Here is a 20,919-nt window from a genome sequence, read left to right on the forward strand (position 1 = left end):
GCCGGGCTGGAGGGCGAGAACTGAGTGATTTAGTGGGGTGGCTACTCGACGACTGACCGAGATAACCTGCCTGTCCACGGAACAACCCCATTTGTCCGATGTCTTCCGCTACAAAACTGCTCCGGTGCCCTCCGGGCCCGCGTCCTTTTGAATAATGACGGCGCTTTGTCAGCTAACGGCCTGCCGATAGCACCGTGCCACGTTAGACACGTACGAAGGGCGCGCGCGCGTCGATGAAAATTTCACGTAGCGTCGGCGAGAGACCCCCGTTTTATCGCGCCTCACTGCGTCTCCGCGAAGAAACGGAAATTATCATTCGCGAACTTTGCAAATTGACCGCGTTAAGTGTTACCTAAGGCATTGTTCCGTTAACGCTTCGCACACTGACGCTGCGAAATATTAAGTAAGCAGCGTCGTGTCATACCCTGTCCGCAACACTCAGCCGCGCGCAAATGGAATTCCGAACCGAATCCATTTACGTCGATCGACCTGACGCCACCGCGTCTTTATTCCATTCTTCGCGTTACGTGCGGTATCGATGTCATCGGGCTCTTCCATAAGATTCCGGTTACATAGCCCGCCTTGATCCCCTCGCGCGTCTAGGAGAGAAGCGCGTCTACCTTTCCTCCCCTCCTTCTTTTTTTTTTTTCTTTTTTTCCCTCATGTTTTCGCCCCAATAGATTTATTGCTATTGACTCATATCTTCTCGACTACCTACTACATTATATTCGAACAGACACATATGCCGTCGACGTACAAAAATGTAAAAGACACGAACCTATACGAAAAGTACAATTTTTCAATTAATGCTGTTACGCATCTTACCTTTAAATTTCAACATTTTTAGTTCACGACTACAGCGAGACGCTTTTTGACACGCGATCAAAGTATAAAAATATTTTCTCCTTTCTTCATCTCTCTCTCTCTCTCTCTCTTTCTGTGCGGTATAAACACTAAAGTTTATTAGATTTGAAATGCGCTCGGCGAGGAGAGAAATGCGGATTACGCTCGGTCGAAGCGGAGGGAACGAAAGCCAGGACCGGATGAGAAGAAGATCCCGACCGCGGCGCGAGAAGAGGCAAAATGGACCGAAAGAAAGAGATTGTGAGAGAGGCAGAGCGTGGGGAGCCAGGAGAAAAACGAGGAGAGGATCCATCGGGTGGAAGGAGACGAGAGCAAAAAGCCGACCGGGCGAGCGAGGTGGGCCGTGAATTTATATCCCCGGTCAGCCACTTGGAGCCATCAGCGGCTCGTTTGAAGTTCCACCTTGGCCGAGCAGACGTTATAAAGACAAACTATGCCTACGGCACCGTCATGCCCCACCACTTTATACCATAATTCTTCAAGCCGATCCACGAAACGGCCACTCGATCTCGAGAGGAAAGACGCGCTCTCTCTCCGCTCACTCCGTCTCATTCTCTTCTTCGTCACACGACCCGTCTACCCGTCCGCGCCGATCCAGCATCGAGCCTCTCTCTTTCTCTCCCTCTCCCGTGCCGGACGGTCTTCGGCTCGTTTCCTTTACGGTTAGTGCCCGAGGGTAATAAAGATGGTTCTGCTTATGTACAACCGGCAACCGGAGGCGGAGCCAGGTTGCCCTCTGTGGGCAGGACTAACGCAAATGACTCTTCCATGCAAGATGGCGTAGGCATACAAACCACGGTGGTGTGGTGCCCGCGAGGTGCTTTTATATTTAGCATGCGACGTGTGCAGGGAGAACGAGCCGACCGAATGCACCGCGCGCGCGAGCGAGTAGTCGACCGTCCGGCGTCAGCGCCGATCGCCTGGCCACGCTTGACCGTGTCCCCGCGATCTGACGGCCGCTCGAAACGTCGTCGCCGTCTCTCTTCCGCCTGCCGCCACAAATTCCGACGAGTGACAGCTTGTGAGACGTCTCTCCGTTTACCGTGCACGTGAGGCCTCTTTTTCGGAAGAGAAAAGAGCGGCCTCCCTCCGAAGAGCGGCGCAGAGAGAATGGAAAAAGAGAGAAGGAGGGACGGTGGATGGTGCCAAGTACGGAGTATCCTCCACTATTGTGGGACGTAGTGAAAGCGTGTTATCGGGATATACATATAACTTTTTTATCTTCGGTAATGCATACCGCTCCCCTTCTCTCTTTCCCGCCGCGGGTATTTACAGATTCATCTCGCGCCGGCCGGAATCTCCGGAAACCCAAGCACCGTCTGGCCGTGATCGAATTAGTATGATCCCACGTTACGATGTAACGCCACGTCTGGCAGCGATACGATAATGAAGGCCCGCGGATATAATTACACCGGTCGTGAATGTCGCCACACGTCGGGCACCGTATGCAAAGTGCTTGGCATACGTAAACGACTCTCGCATCTCATTATCCCTCCCCCCTCCTCGTGTCGCTTTCGCGACAGCGACACCGAAGATAAATATCGAAATTATAAGATACGGCCGATTTTGGCGGCTCAGCGGTAATACGCGGTTCCCCTGAGTTATGGACAACAGCTGTAGACCGCATCCCTTTTCCCTCCCGCCCGCCTCACCTTTCATCTGCCGCGAAATCGGCGCGACGAGCCAAGTGTTCTCGGAGGGATGCAAATCGCCCGAGAATGTCGCACGACGGATTTATAAGATTCGCTTGGCTCCTTCGATGAACAAATGCGAGCGGAGCGTGAGATTTGCGCGTGTCTCGTTATGCGTTCTGCCAAATAACGTAATTCCCCGCGGGATTTATTACGCTAAAGGGGAAGTCACTTCTCGTAGACGCGAATCCTTCTTTACCGTCGCCTTCGTTACGCACCCGACCTAATAAACATTTCCGGAATTTTAATCTCCGCGAATTTTATTTTATCGCTCGTTGACATTTGCACACGCGATGCTCGAGGGGAAACGGCGCGCCGGCTTTGCGTCAGCGGCATCGCTATTTCTGTTTTACGGCGTGTCGTTGAATCTTAATTAATTAATAACTGAATTGAATTACCGACTCTCTCTCTTTCTCTCTCTCTTCCTCTTAAATCAATGACGCTCGGCTGAGTCTTGTCTTTCAGCCGACAGACTGGACGGCGGCATCGCCGAGAAGATTTACGAGACGTTCGACCGCGGAGATGAGTGTCTCTTAACGTCATTAGCGGTTAGAGCCTTTTTCCGACGCCTCCCTCCTCGGCCCGTACGGCGGGCGCTTTTGATCGACGTGCCATTCTTTCCGCCGATGAGGAATCGCGACGAGTGATTCGAGACACGCTTGTCTCGCGCGCGGAATGCGGGCTCTCGGCTCGTTCGATTATCGGACAGCAGTCAGAAAAACGCCACGACCGGCTCCTCGGTAGCGCGGAACGCATCTCTCCGGGACGACCGTCAACAGAAATGCCGCGTACACGAGCATCGCGAACGTGATAATGTACATCGCTTCTCTCGCGGACTAACTCCCGCAAGCCGTTACGCGTCGACCTCGTAACGCTCGCCGGCTAAGAGCACCTGTATTACCGTGTCGGGCGAACTATGGGGTACGTTTCTACTCCGTAGAAAAATAACTCGCTCAAGTTACGATGACGCGCGGACCACGCGGGGGCGAACTACTGGCACGATAAGCAGGTTCTTCGCGGCAGCGTCCCGATCGCGAACCGCCTGATGCTGCGGTAGATAAAGGACCCGGCGACAAGTCGAATCGAGAACGGCGAACGGGAACAATCGCCGGACTGCCGGCCGTCGACGGCGACGGGGGAGGGGAGAAACTGAGATTTCAAGATATTCCATAAATGTAAGATGTTCGAGTGACTTCGATCGGCTTAGCGGTCGCTGGTGGCGCGGGGACCGAACGAGAGAAGTGGATACGTCGGGCACGTAGCGCGGGGGCCATCAATCCCGCCGAGACGTAGACGAACAGCCGCGGGCCACGGCAAAGCGGACCGACGTCAGTTCTCCTCCTCCTCTTCGTCGTCGTCGTGGTTGTGGTTGTCGTTGTCTGCGATGCGAAAAGACGAAACACGCCAGCCGGAGGACGCGTAGACGCGTCGGTAGAAACCGCTACTTAAGCAAGCGGGCACGGTGTCTTAAACCGTGCCCGGTTCCTTCGAGACATTCCCGCGCTCTCTCCCCTCCTCCCCGGACCTTCCGGTACCCCGCAAAGCACCACGCACAGAGCATCAAAGGACCGCGTCTCCCTTGGAATTCTCCAGTTGTTAACATTTAACAGTGATGCCTCCCGATGCAATTTTTGTCGCGCACGCTTTTGCCGAAATTCTCTCTCTTACTCCACCTTCCATCTTTCTCTTCGCGCGACTCCTAATGAAACGATTTAAATTAAGGAGCGGGAGGAAGAGACGGCGCGCTGAATTCTTTTATGGAGAGGCCTTAACGAAGGGGACAGCTGTATATCGTCGGGCATAAATCCGAATGCAAATCCGAAAAAGTTTTAATCCATCGTACGTCAATGGACTCCATCGTTTGGCTCAAAAACACTTTATATTCTTGAATAAATCACGCTACGAGATTCAGGACGCCGATATCTTGCATTTCGAATTGAAACATTCTTTTTGTAATCAATCACAAAACTCGGGCTGATAACTTCAAGACGAGTCAAAGTTAATATTCCGATGATAATTTATCCGTTCGTAAAACGTCCGGGCATTCACGTCACGCGAGTATTCTCGTGCCCTTTGTATTACGGGCTGGTTACGAGCGTCTCGTACACGAGCTATTCTATCGCGCGTTTCTCAACGGCTACCCTAGCTATTCTTAGTTTCCGCCAAGCACATTGTATCAACGTTACAACGGCGGAGCCTGCGAGTCCACGGAGCCAGGGCGAATGGGTGGGCGACGGAGGCGCACGGTATAGGAAGACCGGGACAGTTTTATAGAGACGAATTCTCATCGTAAAGACGTCAGGGCCACCTCCGCAACTCCTGCCTGTCTTCGCGAAAGCGTTACGAGTACCGGAGGATTCACAAGTTACCCCGTTACCTTTCCTTCCCGCCGTCCGAGACACACCGGTCCCCCAGTCGCAATTGCGCCCCTTGACGACGTTCGAAACGACTCGTAATTTCGGCCGCGCTAAATCCCGGTGATCGACGACCGGCCGATTTTCGCTCGCTGCCAAACAAGCGCCCGTTTTACATCCGGATGAGAAATTATCGGGTTATTGTTTTTCCTCTCGTCTTTTACCTCGAGGGGTTGGGGGCCTCGCCCCGCTCCGCTTATCGGCGTATCTCGCGTGCGCGAAAGAAAAAAAAAAGTGTCCGTAAATCCTACCGCGCGCATTTCTGCCCTTCTGACGTGGACCCAACCTACCCGCCGCGGCCGCTCGTCGGCGCCCGATTCCTCTGCCACGTAACAGAGAACGCGGGGAGCGCTCTCGATGTTGTTGCGTCTGACAAGCTTTTTCTGGTACAATAAAAGTCAGAAAGGGGCAATCTATTACCTTCTCCCCGCGGCCTATTCTGGAGGCGGGGAGGTCTGGCTGCACCACCGTTTCGAGATGGTCGGCGCCTTTTGATCCGCTGCTGCCTCCAAGTCCTGCTACTGGAATTTCCTATCCGCTACCGAGACCGCTACTTATTGCTGCCTCTCGTCTCGTTAATTTATATACGTATGTACACAACAGTGAACTCTTCATCTTCCACCCGTCGGCCAGTCTCCCCCGTTTTTTTTTTTTCTTTCTTTTTTTTCTTTCTCTTTCCCTCACGCCGACGAGTGCAAGCAATGTCCATACGCGGTACGTCGGACTTTTGTTACCATCGCAGAAGGGAAACAAGGGACCCTACATGCTTACGTGACGCAGTCGCCTAATGGTTTCATTATGCTTTATTGCTCAGATATACGCCAAGATTTCTTTGCATCTCGGAAATCTAGAATTTTTTCGTTCTCCTAACGGGAGTACTGTACAAAGATTAAATGCGAATTTTTTTTTTTCTTTTTATTCTTTAACTTCTCACCTCGTTGCGTGCGCCTGTATTTTTAAAATTTCCACCGCTTTATTCGTAATCCTTTTACACGATATTGCAAAATTGCTCACGGCATGAGTGACTATAAGATTAATTATCCACGAGCGCGAATATTGACAGTCATTGCGCATGCAGATATCTCACATGATCAATGAATGTCTCAGCAGCGATGAATCAATTTAAATACGTAACACAATTAATATCTAATGCAGATGCACGTATGTCTCGGCGTAGGGTGTCACGCCGCGTTTGTGATTTGACGATGCGCGGAGAGTGCCGATATTGTCAGAGCGAAAACTCGACGGCGGACAGATGTCGATCAAGCTCGGATATCGATGTCCGTCGAACATTTTAAACGCGCCTCGCGATTCCATTTTCTTCGCGTTTCAACTGCGCCTCGCGGGCGCAATGGAAAGAGAGTCACCACCGCCGAGCCCCTAAAAGAATCCGACTCGGTAAAACGAGGCCGTAGATCTCGCGGCGCCGTTAGATGTGACACGTCTGACTACCGACCACCCTCCCCCGTCTCTCTCTCTTTCTCTCTCTCTTCCGTTAACTCTTTCTTTTCCCCTTGACTTGGCCGCTGCCGACTTGGCGGCTTCGATACCCGTCCGTCACGAGCCGTCATTAAGCCCCGGCCAGATTCCTATCTGAACGGACAGCTGAGCCTCGATCTGGACAGCAGAAAGAGCATCGGCTTCTGCGAGCCGCTGGTATTAAAGCCGCCGACGGCGAGACCAGGGTCAAGGCTTCGACAAGCCCTCAACTACCCGTCAACTACCTATCGATCAACATCATTTTGCCTCTCGGACTACCCCGGCGGTTGCGTTTATCATTTAAACGCAATAAATCTCAGATAATAACTGATACATTTTCTTACAGGCACAGTCCATCATATAATTACGGCCCTTGTGCGGACCTCCGCGTTCAAATTGATTTAACCAGTTTCTAATTACAAAAACACTTGAGATAATTCTGATATAAGTTCCACTTCAAACGGGCCGGTTTATTATTTTTTTTTTTTTAATTCGTGTTTTAATTTATATTTATTTTACAACACATTAAATATAAATCTAAAGAAAGTTATCGTTATAAAAATAATACATATCTCAAAAAAAATTAATTTATATTTGTGTAATTTTTTTTAAGATAACCAGCGAGATTTGTAATAAAAATAGTTCGTGCAGTGACTTGCAAACGTTTATATCGTGCGTTTAATAGTATATAAACTTGCTTTTCTAAAAAAAAAAAAACCCTCTGACGAGGTAATTATTGAAGATAAGAATATTCATGATTATAAATAATTTTAAATGGTTATAAAAAATAAATAATGCGCATTTGTTACCCCATCCCGTTGCCGGAAACGGTGCCTTGGATCGCCCAGCGATATGTTAAATGAAAATAAAATATCGAATTATTTTTACGGGGCACCGCGCCGCCGCTTCACGTTATAATTATTGGCTGACAGTTCGAACGTATAGTGTCTAGCCGAGACGTTACACATCTTCCGCTATAAATATTCATTTCTCAGACATAAATATTCAGCGCGCGTTATAATTGATCTGGAATCTAGCAGCGACGTCGTTGCGTTTAAAATAGAGCACCTCGTGTAAATCAACCATTAGTTTAACGCCCACTCAATCGGGCGGAATAGTAAACGTCCCTTTAGCGATCGTATTTAAAATTAAATGCAGCGATATGAAGCCTCGATTGCGGGTTGATAGAAGATAACTTTAGATGGCGGCAGTACATGGTCGAGTACATCGTCGATAAGAACATTATCTTCCGTTATCTTTTTGCACACGTGGCCGCTCCAGTGAATCTCCGTAAACTAAACCGCTTCGCCTTAAAATCAGCGGTACGAGGGCGGAAACGCGATGTCAAATTATATTTACGAGACAAGACGCGCGTAAAAAGAGCGAGGAAAGTAATTTACGAACGAACGCTTCACTTTGACAAGAAGTCGTCCTCGAGATGCATTCGAATACAGATATTGATTTTAAAGATGTCAAGGATAAGAAAGAGCGATACTTGTCGACAATTTTTTTTTTTCATTTTTTTTTTTGCGAACGGCGAGCTGTTTGATTACAAGATTGCCTCTTGAGTGGCTTGTTATCGTAAATCAAATAACAGATGCGGTTTTGAATGTTCACCCTCTCTCCCGTGGGGTGGTAAAGGGTGACATGGACACATAATGGCTGGGGAGCAATGTCCATAGCCACCCTTATGAGAAGCGCGGGGAACTCACCTAATAACACCGGGGTGACTCGGCGCCGGAAGGGGTGGTGAGAAGGAATGCGCGGTATTTTCCTTGGGCAGTCCTAGCGGCATAAGACCCGAGTCCCGCATAACCCTCTTCCTTCTTCAGAGAAGAGGGTATGCGTAAATAAATTTCCCCACGTTAAAAGAAAAGAAAAGAAAAAAAAAAATATGGACAGCGTGGCCGCCGCAACATTAATTGGGTCTATCGCCCAAACGAACACATGTCGGATTACTCGTCCCACTCCGCCGGTACATATACATACGTCAGGCAACAGCACCGTCGTGCTAAGAAACAGAGGTAGGAGAACGAAGACGGTGGAGGAGAAAAGACGAAGACGAAGACGAAGACGAAGAAGAAGAAGAAGAAGAAGAAGAAGAAGAAGAAGAAGCGGCAAGCGACGTTGGAGAATCGGCTGAATAAGGAGAGAGACGTAATGAGAAAAAGAAGGAGCGGAGATCGGGACAAGTCTGTTCTTTCATTAATCAGCGATTAAGCCTCTGGCCTCGGCCTTTATGAATTATTATGATACCACATCTCACGACATCGCCATCAGTCACGACCCGTCGTGTATCTCGGTAACTATCTCCGGGGCCGCCTGGCAGACGTGTTTACATTTATCACCGTCATCTTTTCAGCATGCTTGATTTATCTTCCGCGCATTATCATCTGGCACTTTGACATTTTGTTTGAATGGATAAGAGTGGCTAATGTCGCTCCTCGAGTCCCGGGGGACCCGACAGTGGCGAGAGCACACAAACGCGGATTAAGAATTGTAGATTGCGCGTATGTAAAATATCGCGTTTCGTCGCGATATCGCCGGGGATATCGCGCCATTTCCGGGTCTGTCGATAAATAACGCAGTGATAGCGCGTTTTATCTGACGTGCCTTGCACGCATCTCGTATTAACATGTCGAAAATTTACAAGCCTACTTAAAAAGAAAAAAAAAGAAGGGGAAGGGGGGAGGAAAAGAAAAGAGCGCACAGCCGTATCTAGAATATTTCGTGTTTGCTACAATATAGGCATATCTTTGCATATCTTTGAACAGCCGTTCGCGTCGCGCTCATTTTCATACGCGACGCCTCGAAGCATATTTTCCCGCGTTATCGGAAACGTCCATCAGAGATAGCGCAGGCTTCAGTTTCATGCAATATGCATTTATAGGCACTACGGGTCCGATATTGTTACAAATACTGCGGTTATTAGATGACGCTTACATAAATTTAATAGTGAAATTTTCAATGGGGAGAAACGCGGACTGATTAGTCATCCATACCCAGAAACGGCGCGCTCCTCATCCATCATTATCCACCCAACAGTCACTCCATTAATCAAGCATGGTGACATCTTGACGCGTTCGGTTATTGATGCTTTTTCTTACCGCGGTTAATACCGGTTTTGAATTGATAACGTCACTCGGACTAACGCGATGCGCCGATATTGATCGCCCGTTCGCCCCGATATTTATAATTACCCGGTGCGCTACAGAATTCCCCGGAGAAAAATATATATATCCCCCGCGCGTAAGAAAGTGAGAGGAAGAGACGATCGCGCTGAGTTAACAGCTAATTGAGTGAGGTCGCGAGGCATTTAAAAGACCGAGAGTGATTAACGAGTTATAATGACGTCCGTGCTTTTTTATAATTAGCATATTAGAGAGTTTATCCGTTTTCTTCCTTGACCTTAATTACCTTTCGAGTGACATGCCCGCGCGTAGCATAAATCTCTCGTTGATTTTTGTAAATAATATTACGACAGCGCATTAAACAGTTTATTTATCACTCGCCAGGCATGCGAGGCGAATGTATATGCACAGCCGTTTGTAAATCCCGACGGTCTCAATATTCGTGGAGCAGCCGTTTAGATTGAGCGCTTTCGACGCACTTAATTTGAACGGCCGAATCGATAGGCGCTCGATATCCAGTTATTCTTGCCCGGCTTGCCCGTTTTATACGTTTATATACGCGGACTTTTACTCGCTTTCAACGACATCGCGGAGGACATTGTATCACTTTCGGCTATAGCAATCGAATTAAATACCCGAGTTATCGACACCGATATCCAACGACGGACGGCCCGCTCAGGAGAGGCGCCGCCGGCATGTCGCGCGATAGGTCCGCGGCTATGATACTTTCACGCGCGACACCCGGCCTTAATTGAATTTATGTACCATTTTATTTCGCGTTTCAGATTTTCGTGCCAATCCCCGATAAATCTGTCGGCATTAATAATCATAAGTGTAAGTTACGGCCGGACCAATGGCCCAATAAAAGCTACGGTGAAGCTAATGCTGAAAGAGAGGTAAAGAGAGGAGGGTGGCGGGCAGAACTGAATAGGGATAAAAAGATAGATAGATAGAGAGAGAGAGGGAGAAGAGGGAGCGACCGGGCGAACGTGAGGATTAATGCTAATCAAGAATAAATTATAATCATACTAACGTTCTCGTACCGAATAGCGGATGCTCGGGCGCATCGGGGCGAGGGGAGGCTTTAATTTATTGGACGGCCGAAAAGACATTGCGCGTAAGCGCATAACTTGTGTTTATCAGAATCCGGCTATTTACTCCCGAAACATATTACCGATTAAACTGCCAGCAGGATAGCTATTTTATTTTAGGGATGCGCGCCTGTGTGCGCGCGGTATGTATGTTTCGAATTATCAATTTCGTTGAAACAAAACGCAACCGTTAAACAAATTACGTGTTCTCAAGGATGCATTAGCATTCCCGGCGCAGCGGGAATACGTATCGATGACCGATTTGATATGCAAAGTGCTCTCAGTAATGATAGATTGATCGTTACCGGCGGTCGTGGTTAAATCAAGGCGAAATGTGTACGCCGCGACTACTGCACCGTTACGGATATCATCGAGGAGAAGCGCTCCAAATTACCTTCGATGAGCAGATCGGCAACAAAAGCACGTGTTTTGCTTCTTCACCCGGGCTCCATTTATCTCCGCGCGCACAATACGACCCGGATTTGACACATCTATCAACGTACAATGCTCGGAGCCTGGCCCGCCCCATTCTTTGGCCTCCTCTCTTCGATGCTTGCCGCTCGCCGATTGCCCGTGGAACAAGCATTCTAACGCGTCTCTAGACTTCTCGCGGCGAAAAATCTCGGGGAAGAAAAATATGACTGATACCTCTCGGCACAGCGAGCGACCCCCTCGCCCCTTCCTGCTTTCTCCCCCCGCCCCGCCCCGCTCTCGACGTAATTGCTCTTTTTTATCGCGCCTCTCTGCCCGGTGACCTGGAATTATCGGATTCGAGATGCGATGCATCCGCGGACACGATGGATGGCCGAAGGCACGTGAGAAGATCCAACGCGGACACGTAGCGCGCCGTTGCGTGCGCGATGATGGCCGCGCGAGGTACGAAGTCATTATCGAGACTCGCTTTTGAGGAGGTTTCTATGGAAAGAACCACTGACAGAACCGATTACCACGACAGCCGTCGACTTTATCGGACGGGTACACGCGAGATACACCGTCGAGGCGGAGGAAAGGCCTGTAAATTAACGATTGTAGAGGCTGCCGTGGGTCAAAGCGAGCCGCTAAGCCGTTGAATCGTCATTATCGCTCTCGCGAGTGGTGACGCTGATAGATGCCGCCTCTAAATGATGATGGATGGCTCGTATAACTGTCGCAATATACGGCTACCCGATGAGCTTCGTATCTTGATTTACTGCCTGCACGTTCGCCATTTTGCAATTCCGCGTACGCATAAGTTTCGCTACCATTATCGCCAGATCTCTCTTTTAATTCCTTATGAAAGGAGTAATAAATGGGATTGCGGTGACGTCAACGTACCCACGAAAAATTCTATGTGTAGGGGCTTTTTGATCCGTTTTAATATAAGATATTAGAAACAATAAATTTATCTCGCGTTATAATACTGTATATTAGAAATTGTTCCGACGATAACGACAGACATTATTTAAACTGAGCAGATTACTATTTCTTTTAATTCTCGAATCGTGAAAATTTATGAACACTTATAAAGTGATAATAGATCTTTTTATACATGCCGAGGTATATTATTTTAGAAGCGATAGCGCGGAATAACATTTTATTTTAAAGATAATATCAATAATAAAATTTTATCGTTTTAATATCTTATCGATTTATTTAATCAAATGTTACGCCGCTTCAGTTAAATTTACTTTACGACTTTTATTTCTATCTTAATCGTGTTTGATAAAGTATCGATCCTGATATCTTAGTTCTTACAATCTCTCAAGCATAGAAGGATCTTTAGATTATTTATGAGTTAAAAAAGTGAAAAAGAAAAAAAAAGATTAGCAGATAACGGCTGATGCGATCGTGTTGTTCCACGATCGAATGTTATAAACTTTTGTTTCGATTCCTATTCCGAAAATAAGTGATAAAGTACCGCGGCGTCGCAACGACATAATAAGTGGATTTATATTTTGATCACTAGCGGAGGCAAAAATACGCTAAACGATATTATTTTATATTTTCATTTATTTTAAGCGTTTAAAACACTCCGTCGTCGAGCGTGATGCAATACGATTTTAACGAATTTCAAACGAGAAGATAATAGGAGAAAACTGAAAATAAACGGAGGCTTTTTATTCTATCGCCGTTAAAGATCTACGCGTGCAAACGCCGGTCGTTACCAGATCTCTGCATCCATCCCAGGCTCACTTCATTTGCTCTCGGGTCTCGTTCGCGCCGCGGTCGCAGGAGCATCGTTCATCACTCTGATACATAGGCTTCCATAATGCTCGACAACAGCCGACAAGACGGCCGCCAGGCAGATATTTCCTCCTCCTAAATTAAAGCCTCGTCATTAACAGGCCGTTTCGAACCAAACGTTGCTCGTTGTACCCGGTTGCTCTCTGAAAACTCCCGTTTTATCTCACGCTCGCCTCGACGTGTCGCCCGGGATTTTCAGATTTCCCAGATAATTTAATCGAATGAAAAAGTAACGCGCAAACACAAAATTAGCGAGGCACGGGATAAATCTCTATCGAATGACGTCTTAAGTATAGACCGGGAGACGAGATGTAACACGAAGTGACGATGAAAAATAAAAGCGTCGCGCGTTATGAATTATTTTATCGCCGCGTCTCTGTCGCGCGTGTCGCGGAAATATTTGAAACGCTGAATCAAAAGCGCCGTACCTTCCCCGCTTTAACAATTTAATTTTCCCTCGCGTCTACGCGGCATTGTAGCGCAGCGTCAATAGCCAATTCCCAGGGCGAGGAGGAGCTCGCGAGAATAGAATGAGGTTTCAAGCGTAAATTAGCGTAGCGAACCGATTGCTGAATGAGTAAGGGAAACTGGCATTAGCTCTGACACCTTGTCGAGAGGGCAACGTGTTTCGAGTTATCTGCACGAGTCACTCGCGTCTGGACCTGTTACTATCCGCCGGTGGCGTTACTCTCTCTTTACCGATTTATCGGTAGTAATAATTTATCGCGGCGGCGGCGGCGGCGAATCAGACAATGTAATGGCCTGGTGATCGATCGAGCCACCGTGATATGTCACGGCGAGATTAGCTGACACGTCAAAATGGACTCGCGTTTATCTCCTCAACCGTAGCGGCGGAATTGCGCATTGAACATTTCCTCGAAACACCACATAACGCTCGTGAAAATAATTAAAACACTGACGAGACCACACCGCGCGTTCTTGTAATTCGTAATGAACTTGAATTTCGTCGCTCTACGCAGTGCAGAAACGAGAGAGAAATCTTTTTATCGCCGTGTAATGCGCGACCCGAGTCAATAAGCGAGTAACGTACTCGCCGATACTGTATATGTAAAAACGAGCTAACGTCAAACTTAATTCCTTTATACTGTCGCCAAGGAGATTCGGAATTACCAGTTTTGGATAGGAAATACCGTTGAGTTAAAACGGAAACAGGCAGTAATAATTAAGATAATTGAAAAATTAAAGACACGTGCAAACGTGAAACTTAATAACGATAATAATTAAAACCCCCAAAGAAAAGAGAAAAGCGCTTTCGTCGGGCATAATTATTTTTATATTGTCGCTAAGAGATTCAAAAGTTCAGTTTTGGATAAAAAATTGTTGAGATAAAACGGATACGGATAGTACTAATTAAGATAATCAAAAAATTAATGCAGCGGGTAAACTTAAAATCTCATATACATATACGGGGAACATATTTCTCAATTAAACGAAAAACGCGCGGAGCAATTGATCGAGTTATTCGAATGAACGTAACGGTACGGCATTCCCGTTTCGAAAACACGGCCCACCATCCGCTGTGCGAGTAATTACGCGCCCAACATACGCAACGCACGCGCGAATACCTTCTTACGCTTGCCACTTAAGCGGCCGCGTGTAAAATTCCCGGGACTGTTATTCGAGAAGTTAAGTTACTCGCCGGCAACGCGGGCCGACTTAATTATTGCCTCGTTTTCGCTTATTGGAGCGCACGTTTTATCGCCGTATTATAATTGCGCCGTCTTTATGAAGCGGCCCATGTTTGCGATAACGCGAGACAATTGAAACTGCCTGCCATAAAACCGCCGCGTCAAACGCGTTTTCCGAGTGCTAGATGATACCGGGTGAGGAGGCGAGCTTGCGAGAACGTAAGCCGAAAGTTATTCGCTAGGCTCGCCGAAGGCTGCCAAATCGGGACCGGTCGGCGGTGTCGTATCTCCTCCCCGAAAAAAAATTGCCAGTTTCCACAACGGGTTGCGTAACCACGCGCGACGAAGGTTCTCCGCACCGCGCGTTCTGCACGCCGGTTCGTTGGTATTCCGAATCATCCTCGATTCCCCGTCCGGGTTCAGCGCGCGGACGCGTGTTGAGAATGATACATTATTTCCCATGCGAATGTTTCTTTGCCGCGTAATGGCCGATAAATAACACAAATTAATGCCTTATTCCAGACATGTCGGTTATTTATGCCCCGGAATAACTTTATCCCGGCGCGTGATTACCAGCAGGCACGCAGCCCCGCGTTCCGCTCGCTCTCCTCCGCGCTCGCGCTAACACGCGCACACCGACCCCCCTCCTCCGTCTTATCACGAATTATTCGCTCGGACTCGCGGAATGTAGGTGAGCCCGGCCTTCGCTGCATCCACACCCGTAACGAAAGAAACTGAGCTCGCGCGCGCCAATTCGGAATCCGACGGACAGACGTTACCGATCCGACAAACTGCCACTTTCGCGCCGTCACGGCCGGGAATATACACGTTTTACTATGTCGCCCGTAAGCCGTAAGCCCGTCAGCTTTGCGGCTTAAAGATATTATTCGAGACGCGGCTGTAATATAACTCGCTCTATCTTCGGTTGAGCGCGCGCCGGCATTCTTGTTTTTGTGAGCTTTACGCACCCTGGACGTCGAATAAATCAAATTTTTCCAGACAAAACGTTTCTCGAGAAAGAGATTAATTCATCGAGCAGTTTCTGAGGGATTTTAATAAAAAAAAAAAAAAAGAAAAAAAGAGAGAGAAAGAGAAAGAGAGAGATAAAAAAAAAAAAAGAGAGTTTAGTTATTTGACGCGTCAGATAAATTTCGCCACTAGAAATTCGATAAAAAGTATAAGCCACGCACAAACGATAAATTTAAAACTGAACTAGAAAACACGCGAGTGTCAGAAACAGAGTTCGTTATTAATTTTACAATACCGGTGCGCTTTTTAAAAGCGGTGCCATTTACACTGGTTTACGACAGGTTAACAGCATTCTTTGTGCACGCGATAAGATATTCCCCTTTCAAATTCCTACCCTACTTTTTTGCTGCCGGGCGTCTTCACCTATTTCCTTTCCTTTTCTTTTTCTTTTTTTTTTTTTTTTGCCGCCAAATAAATTGTCCGTGAATTTCTTGTAAATTTTACAACGCATCACTATAAAATATAATAAAAACGTTTGCAGCGTTCACTTTCGATGCAGGACTTTCCCTTACGTCGGGCAGTAAAATGCTGAATTTATACAGCCGTACAAATCGTATTTAACTTGTATGTATATTGTAACGGTCGTAGTCGCATTAACATACCTTCAAATCGTTTCTCGATAACGTGCATCGCACGTTTCTTATATTTTACAAGACACGGTGTACGCGGCGGCTATTACAAACCTATAAATAACCGAAGTATTTTTTTTTTTCTTCCCTCGCGAAAATATTATTTCGAAAGAATCTTAATTCCATGCAATTTTCTCTACATCGCGCGAAACAGCTGTTGTCTTTAAATCAAGGATTGTCAGATTAGTTTTACGCCACGAGGTTTCACGTTAAGTCTTATGCCGTCGTGCATAAATATAATAAAACGAAAATCTAGATGTAATAATATTCATATATGACTTGTGCTGTCGGGCGCATATTAATATGTCGCGACGGCTCGCGATTATTTAAAGGGTTCGGTTTCATCGACCGTGTAAGTACTAAGACGAATGTGCGCTGGATTCGTTCATTTCGCCACGAGTCCGATATCGGAAAACGAAATCAAGGACACGCGAGAGAGCAAAATGATTCTTTATGCACGCGACGCGTGTCCCACATCGATGAAACGATCGTGTCGGATATATGCGAGACCGCAACTTAACAAAACCCCGCAGGTTGAATTGGCCGATTAAGGACTCTTCGCTTATATATATGCTTTTTAAACGAAAGTCGGGACGCGCACCTTATAAACTACTTTTCGATGCAGCGACCATTTTGCGCGTGGCGTATCATTTAAGCCCCGGATGCAAGAACGCGGACCCGCATTGTGTGGTCTAAAACGCAAACGCTCCAAGATCCAACGAACGATACAGGACGTCTTTATTGCAACGGTGGTGGTTACCGTCCCGCTGTACAAATAATGCGGGCAATGCAAACGGTAGGAATCACGCGGAACGCTGCGGCGCAAATTCAATCTCCGTACACGGATTCGGAATTCTTGAGGGCTGTTCAGCCACCGACAATGGAAATCAACTTCTCGGTTCAGCTTCGTGTACGCGGCGCCGCATTGAGCCGCACTTTTCAATTTAAATAATTCATAAAGCACGTATCGAAGGCGGCGCACGGTGCTCCGCGAGATTTGCATAAAATTTTTTTACGAGTCAAATTAAACACTACACAACGTCAAAAACCGAATTACATCGCGTTCCGGTACGATATGTCTGCAATAAAAATGTTGCGGATCGAGTTAACTATTTCGTACGTCAAAAATGAAAGCGATTGTTTAAAGTCATCCGACCGACATCCTTTTTATTAATTTTATTGACAATATTTTATTTTATTTCAATTAATTTTTTTATAAATATATACATAATATCAGTAACGTTAATAATGTGTCGTAAAGTCTAAAAAGTACAACTTTTTTAAAATGCAATTCTAAAGTAAAGCTGATACCGTTTGCAGTTGATGAGGCTAGGATTTATCGTTTGACCGCGTTTAGGGACGTCGGACGTAAAGATCCGCTGATTCGCGCATAATCTCACCGTAAGATACCTCCGTCGCCGATATTATGGATCACCGTATAAATAATGCGAGCGATGCGAGCGGCACGGCGGTCGCCGCTTGCGGGACACGAACGAATCGTATCTCCGCACGAAGCTCTGGAATTCTCGCGGCACCGGCTACCGATACAGCCGCCAACAATGGAAATGGACTCCGCGGGCATTGGGTGGCCCCTACAAGTGGCCCTGCATTCCAACATCGAATCCGCCTGGCGGAGCTCGAAATGTGAGCACACATGCAACGCCGAGCGAAGACCACGAGTGTAGTTTCGCGCCCCGATCTCTCGGACTCGTGCATACCGCATCGCTAACAGATCGGCCAATTTTCGACTTGGATATGTTAAGACCTCCCACAATGTAGCGGTCACTTTGGTTTCCCTCCGTAACTACGGCGTACTCCCGGAGCCCTTCGTCGCGCGACGTCTTTTGAGAGGAACATATTTTATTTTATTTTATTTTTTTTTTATACCGTTATCAAAGAAAGATAAGCGGGAATAGCGTGTAGCTGGATATATTTTATGTCATCTGTGATAATTCGAGCGATAACGAAAATTAGCCATGTATATGTATTTATTTTTATATTAATGCGATAAGAGAGGTCGAATAGCTAAAAAAAAAAATGTACTTTCCACTTTGAAACTCGACCTGGCCTTTTTTTTTTGGAAAGTATCATTTATAATTAACACTAATTAACATACACCCTGTAATAATCGTGGTAGCAGCTTGAAATATATTTTCTGTTATCGCGAGCAGCTCCCCGTCCGAGGGTCGCTATTATTTTCCTCAGAAGTAAGTTTATGTCCCTGCGATATTCCGCGTAAAGCAGAAATACGGACGTCAGTCGGATGTAACCCGTCAGCGTCCCCCAAATTGAACGCGCAACCATAACTGCCAATATCTGCAAATTGCTCCGATGCTACGCGAGGAACGTACTCAGTTTCCGAAAATCTCGCGACGCAAAACGACCGGGCTAGAATCTGACGAGCTATAATCCACCAGACTCGCGCATTCGATCGAACGAGCGGCATTCCTCGAAGAACGAAGAAAGCGATCGGCTGGATCGAGCATGACAGGAATGAATTTCGGGTTAGCGGGGTGGTGACGGCTCCTTTCTCTCTCTCTCTCTCTCTTTCCCTCCCTCTCATTTTCTTTCTCACTCTCGTCCGCGGTAGCGGCGAAATGTTACCGATGCACACACAGAGACACGGGGTTGGAAGCGGCTCCGATGAACAGAGCCGCATTGTTTGTCGCGGGAGGCATTCCCCGCTGTCGGCTGTCACCGGAAACATTCATTACGGCGCGTCGCTCGCTAGGAATCACTAATGTATTCGACGGCGGCGACCCTGCGGATCGGTTTTCGGCACACGGCGAAGCGGCTTCGCGGAATCGGGTATTCAAAAAAAAAAAAAAAAAAAAAAAAAATGCCGCGGTGGTATCGGGCTACTTCGTCTTATTACACAACGAAGGATCCAGGTCGAACATGAAACTTTGGTAGCGCGCTGCCTCTTCGTCGAATCGCTCATTAACAGTCGAATTAAAAAGCGAAAAAATGCGCGACGTAGAAATCATTTAATTCGCATATTAAATCATCAATATTGAACGGCGATCTAGCAACAAAATCTTGTCGATCACAAGTGGCTACGCCGAATTTCTTTCACTCGTTTCGCTTCTTCGCGAGGCCGCGACGTTTTGTAAAAATGAAATCTCGTTCGGTAGGCGTAGCGCGGCTTATATAATTCTTAATTATGTTGTCGAGCATTTTATTTGCTCGCACCTGGTCCCTCCGAGCGTGTTAGGGTGATAGGCGCGTCGACGCGACGTACAGTAGGAGGAGAGTATCCAGATAATTTGACAGGGAGCATGGCCCCTTAATAACTCTGTCCAGAGGGAATCGTGACGTAATCTAACGACTCTATCGCGATACAAGAGAAATTTCTCGGTCATCTTTTTATCTCTCAAACAACTGCCGCAGGATAAATTATCACTCGCGACAAATAATATAACAAAAAAAAAAAAAATTTCTGCGTACTTTGTCTTTTATTTTTTTCTTCTTTTTTTTTTCCTTTCTTTGATACCTCCACGTCTAGTTTTACGTTCCGAGTCTCATTTCCTCGACCAACGCGACGGACAAAACCGCGGTCGCGTTCTCGGACGTTTTCTCGCAGAAAACGTTACCGCGCGAGAGAAAACGGATGGAACACGAGCGGGGATGGGCGAACTACCGAGTTTATAGGTTCCCGGAACGCCGTTGCAAGAGCGGGTTAAGTCAAATCAAACGCGCGTGTGAACGCCCCTCATAACCGTCACTTTCTTCGGTTGCCGGTCGATCATCAGCGAGTCTACCGCTCCCTCGTCAAGTATACCTCTGGCCAGGTTCGTGAGGCCCTTCGTTCGCGCTGCCTCCTCGCACGGCTCCCTATCGGATAGGGAGCCGAGCGAGAACATAGCTCTCCCGGTCGTAGCGAATGGTGGCGTCGCTAGCGCAGCCGGTTGTTATCCGGGCAGTAAGTATACAGAGCCGCGCGGCGTGAAGGCGGGGGAAGTGCACACATCGGTACAGAACTGTGTAATTTGAGGGTAATTCCGCGAGTCGTATAACCTGTAGGTAATGCCAGCAGGCAGGCAACCAGCCAGAGAGGAGAGTGCATCAGTGCGCTGCTCGTTTCGTTTAATTGGTCGTTCCCGGGTTTACGAGGTTTCGAGCGAGGCGCTACGACGACGGGGGCAGAGGCAGGCTGGCAGACGGGGAGGAGGGAAGGAGGGAGGGAGATAGGTAGAGAGGAAGAGACGGGGTTGCGCACCGCAAAGGATGCCAGCCCCGCCGACCGCTATCGACGGAAATCGACGCGAAGTCTCTCTCTATTTTCAAGAACCGCGAGGCCTCGATAATTATTCTGTTAACGTCGGGGCGCTCTTAAGTTTTGTTTTAAGAATCGTGCCTCGTGCAAAGCTGTACACGAGTACATCAAATACGACAGTAAGTGATCCGAGTCGTCACCTGTTCGCAGTATCTGCGGGGCGTCGTTTTAAAAGAAGTAACCGTGATTTTTGTCTCTATTTATCACTCGCTCGCCTCGAGCTCTCTCGAGCTTATCGTTTTTTAACCCCGGGAATAAGTATCGCAGGAACGAGGAGTACATAAATCCTCTCGAGGATTCTGATTCTTGCGTAAATGATCTCGCGAGAGGCGTATGCGTAATCAGGCTGTCAGATAAGTTTATTAGACCCTATTCAAAAGCGCAGTAATTAGTCTTGATTACGGCCGGCTTCGCGAGACGACCGTCCCAATTTCCCGGCGATT

The 20,919-nt window shown here is 47.5% G+C and overlaps 1 long non-coding RNA gene and 1 pseudogene across 2 annotated transcripts in view; one reads left to right on the forward strand and one right to left on the reverse strand.

Moving 5' to 3' along the window:
• The window catches only part of LOC139108285 (uncharacterized), a 152,310-nt gene that overhangs the window by 87,965 nt on the left and 43,426 nt on the right, over positions 1-20,919 (reverse strand). The window lies entirely within an intron of this gene.
• Positions 2,845-5,747, forward strand: LOC139108165 (uncharacterized; annotated as a pseudogene).

Source organism: Cardiocondyla obscurior, linkage group LG14, assembly GCF_019399895.1.
Source record: "Cardiocondyla obscurior isolate alpha-2009 linkage group LG14, Cobs3.1, whole genome shotgun sequence".
NCBI classification, from domain to species: Eukaryota; Metazoa; Arthropoda; class Insecta; order Hymenoptera; family Formicidae; genus Cardiocondyla; species Cardiocondyla obscurior.